Source organism: Festucalex cinctus, chromosome 1 (assembly GCF_051991245.1).
Source record: "Festucalex cinctus isolate MCC-2025b chromosome 1, RoL_Fcin_1.0, whole genome shotgun sequence".
NCBI classification, from domain to species: domain Eukaryota; kingdom Metazoa; phylum Chordata; class Actinopteri; order Syngnathiformes; family Syngnathidae; genus Festucalex; species Festucalex cinctus.
The window spans coordinates 45,251,228-45,260,946 of NC_135411.1; positions in this window are offsets into that span (position 1 = coordinate 45,251,228).

Here is a 9,719-nt window from a genome sequence, read left to right on the forward strand (position 1 = left end):
GCTCAGAGATGGTGGACTCCTGCTGACTGACTGATTTTGGCTGGCCAATGCGTGACGGACCTCCTTGTGTTCTGTAGGATCCATGGTCGGGTCGTTCTGTTAAGGTTCCGGTGCGACCGGAGAGTGGATCCCAGAATCACAGAACACAGAGGAGTAAGCGAGAGGTTTTATTCACCAAAACACGTGAATATGAACATAAAGCGCTGGACACAGCCAGGAAAAAGGTTAACAAAAAGTGCTTGCAAATTGCAAGGAGGGAAATTAACACAACACAAAAAGACCCAAAGGCTACAAACCGCAAACACAAGAAAACAACAACTTACTATAGCTATGAAACACGCCACATAAAAGTGGGAACAAAAAGAGACGTAGCAAAACTTACGTAGATGAAAATCGAGAATCTTGGACTATAATAATAATTAGCGAAGGCGAAAAACAGTAGAAACACTAGACGATGGCTGTGAGCAGACGGAGCAACGACCCGACAGTGGCTGCAAGGAGTCCCAGTCCTTATGAAGGCCTAATAGGTGATGCACTGCAGGTGTGGTGCAGGGGACACGCCCCTCTCATTAATCAGGCACTGTAACCCCGGGTTTACACCGGTTGCGGTTGCGGTGCGGCTGCGGTGCGGTGCGTCTTGACTGCGTGCTCCGGACGGGTCAATTTTTTGGCCAATCCACACAGCTGCCGTCCGGCAGCTCCGTCGCCGACCAATTCCCGCCGTGTCTCGCGTGGCCGTGCGGTCATGTGGCATTAAAAACAACGACAAACACACAGAAAGTCTGTGCTCAACAGAGAAGCAGAAAGAGAGGTGGACTTTTTTTATTTTGTGGCTTTCTACCTCCAATATAAACCTCTCCTCGTCCATGTTCGCTGGTGTCTAAACCGTGAATGAGCACCTCGCACGTTAACTCCAGGCCCGTCTACACCCACATCACGTTTTGCTAGCATGCTTGCGAAATAGGAGCTGGCGAGTGTTTTATCTTGAAAGGTAACCGGTAATTTATTTCGAATACTGCGTCGGTCTTCCTGTCCCGCTCGATGTGTTTTGTGCTACCTTGCCATTTGCCGGAGGCCTCCCGCTGGGCGTCCGGCAAAAATAGAAATATAGGTCTATCCTTGCGGAAGGGCTGCGGCACGCCGCAGCTGAGACGTAGTCGACACGCAACGCACCCGCAAGCGGTGTAAACTGCACCATTCGAATGAATGGAATCTAATTGCTTGCGTCGCCGGAACGCACCGCAACCGCACCGCAACCGCAACCGGTGTAAACCCGGGGTGAGACAAGGAAAACACACTGAGAGCCCAGCAACATGACCCCGGGTTTTCACCGGATGCGGTTGCGGTGCGGTTGCGGTGCGGTGCGTCTTGACTGCGTGCTCCGGACGTGTCAATTTTTTTGTCAAACCACACCGGCTCCGCACAGCTGCGGTCCGGCAGCTCCGTCGCCGCCCACTTCCCAACGTGTCTCGCGGGACCGCGCACGCGCGTTCATGTGGCATTTCACAACGACAAACATACAGAAAGTCTGTGCTCAACAGAGAAGCAGAAAGAGAGGTGGACTTCTTTTGATTTAACCTTTTCTTCTTCTTCTGCTATGAGATTCCATGCAGCATCCTTTTTTTGGTTGTCCTTATAAAAAGGATGTGCCGTGTCATGTATTATTTTGTGGTTTTCCACCTCCAATATAAACCTCTCCTCGTCCATGTTCGCTGGTGTCTAAACCGTGAATGAGCACATGGCCCGGCCACGCCCACGTCACGTTTTGCTGAAAAGCTTGCGAAATAGGAGCTGGCGAGTGTTTTATTCTGAAAGGTAACCGGAAATTTATTTTGAAACTGCCTCGGTCTTCCTGTCCCGCTCGATGTGTTTTGTGCTAGCTTGCCATTTGCCGGAGGCCTACCGCTGCGGCGTCCGGCAAAAATAGAAAATAGGTCTATCCTTGCGGAAGGCCTGCGGCACGCCGCAGCTGACCCCGGATGCGGTTGCGGTGCGGTTGCGGTGCAGTCCGGCGACGCAAGCAATTAGATTCCATTCATTCGAATGGTGCAGTTTACACCGCTTGCGGGTGCGTTGCGTGTCGACTGCGGAAGGCCTGCGGCGTGCCGCAAGCCTTCCGCAAGGATAGACCTATTTTCTATTTTTGCCGGACGCCGCAGCGGTAGGCCTCCGGCAAATGGCAAGCTAGCACAAAACACATCGAGCGGGACAGGAAGACCGAGGCAGTTTCAAAATAAATTTCCGGTTACCTTTCAGAATAAAACACTCGCCAGCTCCTATTTCGCAAGTTTTTCAGCAAAACGTGACGTGGGCGTCGCCGGGCCATGTGCTCATTCACGGTTTAGACACCAGCGAACATGGACGAGGAGAGGTTTATATTGGAGGTGGAAAACCACAAAATAATATATGACACGGCACATCCTTTTAATAAGGACTGTAATGTATTGTGAGTTTGATGTTCGCGATTGCTTGTTGTGCCCGTCTCGCTTGCCGTACTGAGCGGCAGCCGGACGGGGAAGACAGAAATAAAGAGTGGACCCGCACTGACCCGACTCTCGTTATTAATATACTTTACAAGGACAACCAAAAAAAGGATGCTGCATGGAATCTCAAAGCAGAAGAAGAAGAAAAGGTTAAATCAAAAGAAGTCCACCTCTCTTTCTGCTTCTCTGTTGAGCACAGACTTTCTGTATGTTTGTCGTTGTGAAATGCCACATGATCGCGCGCGCGCGGTCCCGCGAGACACGTTGGGAAGTGGGCGGCGACGGAGCTGCCGGACCGCAGCTGTGCGGAGCCGGTGTGGATTGACCAAAAAATTGACCCGTCCGGAGCACGCAGTCAAGACGCACCGCACCGCAACCGCATCCGGTGAAAACCCGGGGTGAGACGCAGTCGACACGCAACGCACCCGCAAGCGGTGTAAACTGCACCATTCGAATGAATGGAATCTAATTGCTTGCGTCGCCGGACCGCACCGCAACCGCACCGCAACCGCACCGCAACCGCATCCGGTGAAAACCCGGGGTGACAGTGCGTGTGTGGTCTCTTTGTCCTGCATTATTTATTGTCCTTATTGCTCTTTTTTGGAGTGTGCACAGTGGCTGTAGAGTGCTTTTGTAGGTGTTTCACCAGACCTACACACATTATGGTAGGCTATATATGGTAAAAAAAAAAAAAAAAAAAAAAAACCGTGCTCAGTAAAGAGAGACTAATATATAACCAATAGTGGAAATTATGTTTTGACACTTTGGGTAGGTTTGTTCGGGCATGATTTACATCAGATTTCCAGCAGATTTTATGGTCCAAGACCATACCAAGAAATGTGATTTCATATATTCTTTTTATTTGTGCATTATCTATTATCAGTTCGTTGTCTTCCAAACATCACCGTCTTTAGTTTTGCTTAAATTTAAAGATATTTAAATTTATTTCTGTCAAACCACTGCTTTAATTTGTTTATTCTGTTGTAATCATCTTTAAATCCTGCTGTTATTAAATTATCCCAGAACAGAGCATGTTTTGTATCATCAGCAAACAAGATGAACTTCAACAATTTTGATACTCTCCATATGTCACTGAAATTTAATGTAAATAATTTTGGACCTAATATTGACCCCTATGGTGCTCCACATATAATGTTCCTGTACTCAGATTTATGGTCACCTATTTGCACAAACTGTTGTCTGATTCTTAAATAGCTCTGCAGCCAGCTCAACCCAGCCCTTCTTATACCATAGCTCTCCAATTGAACTAGTACTATGTTGTGGACAATGGCATCAAAGCCACTCCCCCCGGTCTAAAAATACTCCAATCGCTATTTTATTGATATCTCCGTCCTAATCATATTTTAATGAGGGGGTCCCAACAGCTGCATGTTGTCTAACCTTGTCTTGGATTGGCACCATACATGGTGTAAGACCCCCCCCTTTAAAAAAAATAGTGGAAAAATAGATACACTACCCAACACCATCCCTACCTTTCTTCCACCATCAACCCTTTGCCTAATGACAGGGGCTGGGAAGCAGTAATGAAAAACTATACATCACAATCAACCGGACAGTCCTATTCATGGCTATGCATTATGCTCACTAGTCATAATCATCGCTGCCGTGACAGAGGGATAGATGTAGACGGGAGAGTGGGGGAACCTGGTGAAAGGAGAAAAGAAATGGTGTGAAATGGCCTGGAGAGGAGAAGAAATGATGAAATTGCGAGTATAGGTAAAGAGGGAATGGGAAAGTGTGCCCAAAAGAGAAGGAAAACGAGAGGAATGAAACTCAGTCAGGAGAGAATAGATGCTAGTTCTTGTGCATTTGTTTTGTTTTTAGGGTCACGGCTGTTAATAATAGCTGTCAAAATGTTTACATCTCTGATGACACACTGGGATCTTGATTATCTTCTAATATCATTACTGGTGCCTATTTGCATCCTCTGTCCACCCCTTTCAAATGATGTACAAGATTCAAATGTTCTTGTGCAGAAGCAGCCAAACCAAAATATTTTGCTGCACAAATTTTATATTTGCTCTCTCTACACTGTATATATTAATGTGCAGTCATCAAGTATTTCATTCACTGAGATTACGGATGTGTGGCTTAAATGCTTGATTTATGTTTTGCTCGTGAAAGACCTGTATGAATAATAATAATAATAATAATAAAAAAAAAAAAGTATATGATTGAGCTGAACTACTCAGTCCTCAAATATATATGTAAGCAAGGTTGTTCTCACGTTACATTATAAACTATGTACAATGAATTTGTTTCAAGCGACAACTTTTCATAAAAAGAGGCGGATACCCTGGACTGGTCACCACCAATCGCATTATTCACCACTACATAATTTAAAAAAAAATAAACACTGTTACAGATAAGGCCTCCCTTGTGAAGATGTCTGTGTTTTGCCTGGTCATTTGGAACAACAGTGCTTGTAATTATACAAACAGAACACAGTGTCAAAGAGAGCATTTGCATCATAAAAACATTTCCGTACCCCTCACACACTCACCTTTCTCCGTTGTTCTGTTTTTATAGACTGGCTTCTTACAAGCCACCAAATGTCATTGCCGTTGTTAATCCCATGCAGACAGTGTAATGAGAGCATGTTTCACACACACGCTCCTTTGAGGGTATGTCTCCATACGACACGTTATAATGCCTACGAGTGGGTACGCATGTTTAATGTGTTGTGTGTGTGCAGGTGTCACCCCTGCCCTTGCCCTCACCCACAACTCATCCCATCTCATTAAATATGTATATGTTATCACACATCCCTCTCATATGCGCTTCCTCTCTTACACACATGGACAAACACTAACAACCATATTATATATATTATATTAAAAGTATTAGGACGGTAAAAAGAGAACAGGAGATATAGTCAATTTGAGAATATGATGGGTCTTTTGCACCTCTTATTTTTCTGTAAATAGTGGGTGCTGAATTGGGTATTTGCACTGATTGCATGCATCGTCTGCAACCGGTGTCAAGGTTGTGGAGAGCTTTGAATGGGGGTCTTGTTCTTCAGGTAACTCTTGTGGGTTTCATCATAGAAACTTTAGTGGAAGAGGAAAACAAACAAATGACTGAGTTACAGGAAATAAGCCATCGCTACAATCATTTTGCAGCCGATCAAGTTTGCACTCATTTTTGTATGTGCAAACCGTTAGTGGATTCAGTTTTTTTTTGTTTTTTTTTGGTGCAGTAGATTACAACATAAAATATGTGCCAGGCATATTATTTTTTTTAATCGTCTGTCTGAGTCCCATCCTCTTTTCTACTTCACCTTCTTTTTATACAGATTAGATCATCTTCTTTCTCGGCTTGTTTACTGTTGTGATGCGCACCAAATGGAAGAAGCCAAGAAATATTGGCTACTCGCAGAGAAGTTGAATACGGTTGAAATGAGAATTTTAAACTGTAATACGAACAGTCTGAAATGTGATCACAGTTTATCGGTAAACAGTGATAAAACACCGCTGTGGACTCCTGTAAAATACAGCACATCCTTCTTGCCTTTAATTATTAAGTGGGTTAGTGCACCGCTACAGGGGATTACAAGGAGAGAAAACTTTACTTTGAAGTGATCATTACAGTACAAGAGCAATAACAAAACCATTTTTAACTATTGTATTCAGAAAGTCAATATTCCACAATGTAATGCTGCTTATGTCAATATGATAAATTATCATCCAAATCTGCACCTTCATGCTGGATTTACACTGCAGGTCAATTTCAATTCATCTGTGCATTCAGAAGGAATTTTCAGCACTTTATCCACATGAATTGACTTATGAAAATGAAATCGTTTCCTGATAATACTTCACACATAATTTTGCATCAATTACAACCTTAAGTCTTTTGGATTATGATGGCACATGGCCTGCTTGTGGTGTTTCTGTCTGGTTGGTGAAAGTTCTCACATTGGAACTCTGACAGACCGGCATCAGGTTCTTGGTCACCCCCCCTGATTATGCCCCCCTCCCACCACCCATGGTTCAGTTTTGCTCAGTCCAAATTGTTTGTTTTCTAATTATAAATGATGAAGGCCACCATTTTTTTTTCTTTTGGCCAATCAGATATCAGCTTTATGTGTTGCCAGTGTAATCAGTACGGGGATTTCAAAATCAGAAATGCTGGCCCATGATAACACTATTTATTTATTTTTTTTAATTGAACGATCAGATTTAGATTAACCAAATTTGGCCTTAGTGGAGACTTACAGTAAAGTGACATCTCAATGTGTCTATCTTCTGAATGGTTGATCTAAAGTACAAATGTCAAAAAATAATTGTCAAGACTGACTTTCCAAGAAAAATGGCCATTGTGAGGAAGGATAGATCAGTCAACACTGTAGCTGCATGGTTTCAACCCAGAAAATGATTAACTCATTTACTCCCAATAACGTATAAATACGTTTTTTTTAAATGTTCTAAGTGTCCCAAAGACGTACAATTACTTAAAATTTTAAATAGATTTGTGAAAACTGATGAAACTTAGCTCTCTTCTAATGCTAATTGCTGCAAAACGGAAACAGATAGAAACATACTTTTTTTTTCCTGATGAAAGAAGAGACTTTAATCTTTCTTTTGGTAGGTTTCATGCTTTTATAGCAATTGAACACAATATTCTTTGGGGCTTGCAAAATCAGTCAAAATCCAGTAAAACAGCCGGGAGCGAACGGGATTGCTTCTGTGAAAATGGCTGCGAGTGAATGAGTATGGCACTTCCAGAGTAAGACATGATTGTGATAACCAGCTAGCTCTGACTACACAGTTAACTAACTAGCTATGAGGAGCGAAGAAAAAGAGGAAGGATTTTATGATCTATTCATAATCAACATCTCTGGTGAGTGGTGTTTATTCACAATTTTTTTCTGTCATTATTATATTTTAATGTTGATCTTTACAGTACAATATAAAGGGTGTGTTTCTGACTTTAGTGATAATGGCCTTCATTATTTATCATTCACTATTTTTTTTTAATTGCATCATGACAGTAGTCTGGATTAGGTCACTTAAATCCCCACTGAAGGTTCAAGTCTACCCACTGATGGTAACACATTAGGCATGTCCTATGGAAAGGTCAGCTGGCATAGCAGTTTTCACTGGCAATACGTTACAAGCGACTGTGGTGCCATCTGACTGAAAAACATCTGTTGTTAAATGTGTGAGAACTTGCCATGATAGAAATCTGAACAGTACCACATGAGAGCAAATGAGAGGCGCATCAAATATTGGGATCATCTGGCATCAGAGCAAAATTTTTCATTCAAGGCTCACACAGTAAATTCTGTAGAGTAAATTTGACTCGATATAGAGTGGGGCCAAATAGACTACGTTTTAGAGTAATATTTATATTCGGAAGAGAGTAAAATAAAGAATTAGAAGAGAATACAAATAAATAAATAAATAAATAAATAAATAAATAAATAAATAAAAGTGATTAAAGGCTGGAGGAACAAACAGCTCCTGCATTCTGCTAGTATATCGCTCATGTCAGCTGCAGCTGATTCCATGATTGCATGGAATCTTCCTCCAAGAGACCAAAAAACAATGTATTTGGTCTCTTGGAGATAAGCAAACAGTAGGAGGGGCATAGCTCAGGTGGTAATGTGGCAGTTTCTCTATAACTGAGTCTATTTCCCACCCTACATAGAGTCAAATTTACTCTAAATAGAGTCAAATTGACACTACAGAATGAACCTGACAGTTTGCCTTATACAGTGTTCAACAATTTAATGGCAGTTTTGGGGCTCTTGCTTGTTGCAGACATTAAAAATCAAGATCCAGTCCACTTTTCCATTCCTGAGGAACAAAACTGTTCAGATTTGACCAGTTTTACGTACCTTTGCGTTGAAATGCCAAAACAATGGTCCATCAGATCGAAACTGACTTTTTCGTGTATCTTTTGGCCCTGTTTTGCAACAATGGATTGGAAAGGAAACAAAATGGTGAGCCGAGATACAATACAAGGAGGAGGGGAGGGGTCGAAGGAACAGACGAAGAAAACAGATTGCTGCATCCTGCTGCTGGTCAATAGTTATTGTATGTTCTTCTGTGACTTGAAATCACCTGTATATAAGTGTTATTGGAATTATTGGGTGGTTCTAAAGGTGTGCGCAAGTATTTTCAAGTGCGTGTGTTTGTGTGCTTGTGCTGGATGACCTGCCCCATTTTAATCTGTAGCAGAGGGAAGATGTGGTGAAAACCATTATCACCGTCACCCTGTCGCTGATAACAGCCTGCTAATCTGTTTGCTGGAGGTATTGAACAAATGCATTTGCACCACGGACAGACAGGAGAGCAGAGGGAGGGGGTGAGTATGTGTGGCCCAGTATGTGCGTCTATGTACGTGTATTTGGGCGAGCTGATGAAAAATGAGAGGATGAGGAGGTTGGGAAAACTTCCCTGACAGCGTTGGCCTTCCCATGACAACCAGGAAGGAAGGTGTGCTGGGGAAAGAGAATGAACGAGAGGTGAAGAAAACACAAGGAGATGAAGGAAGCACATTGGGGTAATGACAGAGACAAATGAAAGGAATGAGGAAAAAAAGACTGGATGGCAAAAGAGCAATTGGTGAAAGAGCACAAAAAAAATCAATGCCACAAGGGTGTCCTTTTGATAAAGATTAAAAAAAAAAAACATTTTGAGGGGGATGATCTGGCTTGGTATTGTTAATCATTGGTTACATGAGATCTGGATCTTGGGTCGTTCCAATTATTGATTACTTGTAAAGCAGAAATTTCATACTTTTACTGGTTTCTGTAATGACTCTTTTTTTTCAAGTTTTCTTTTCATTTTCTTTTTTAAATTTCTGTAACGTAATGTTTGTAACTGTGCATCACTTATATATACGCCAAATCATCAAGTCATATTCACGACACATGCCTACAAGCCCATTTTGTTCATATGACTGTGTATGTTGATGAATAAGAATTTATCCTACATATGAGCCTACCTGCTACCTCATTTGCATATCCAAGTCTTAGAGTAATATGTACACTGGGAAGAGAGTAAAAGAAAGAATTGGAAAAAATAAGACATAAAACAACCTTCAGCTTGGTAGACAGCCAATCTACTCCCTGAGCCACGCAGCTGCAGCTGATTCCATGATTGCATGGAATCTTCTTAGCTCCAAGAGAGCAAAAATGATCTTTGGTCTCTTGTAGAAAAGCAAACAGTAGGAGGGGCAATTTCTTTTGTTTGGATTTGAAAGTAG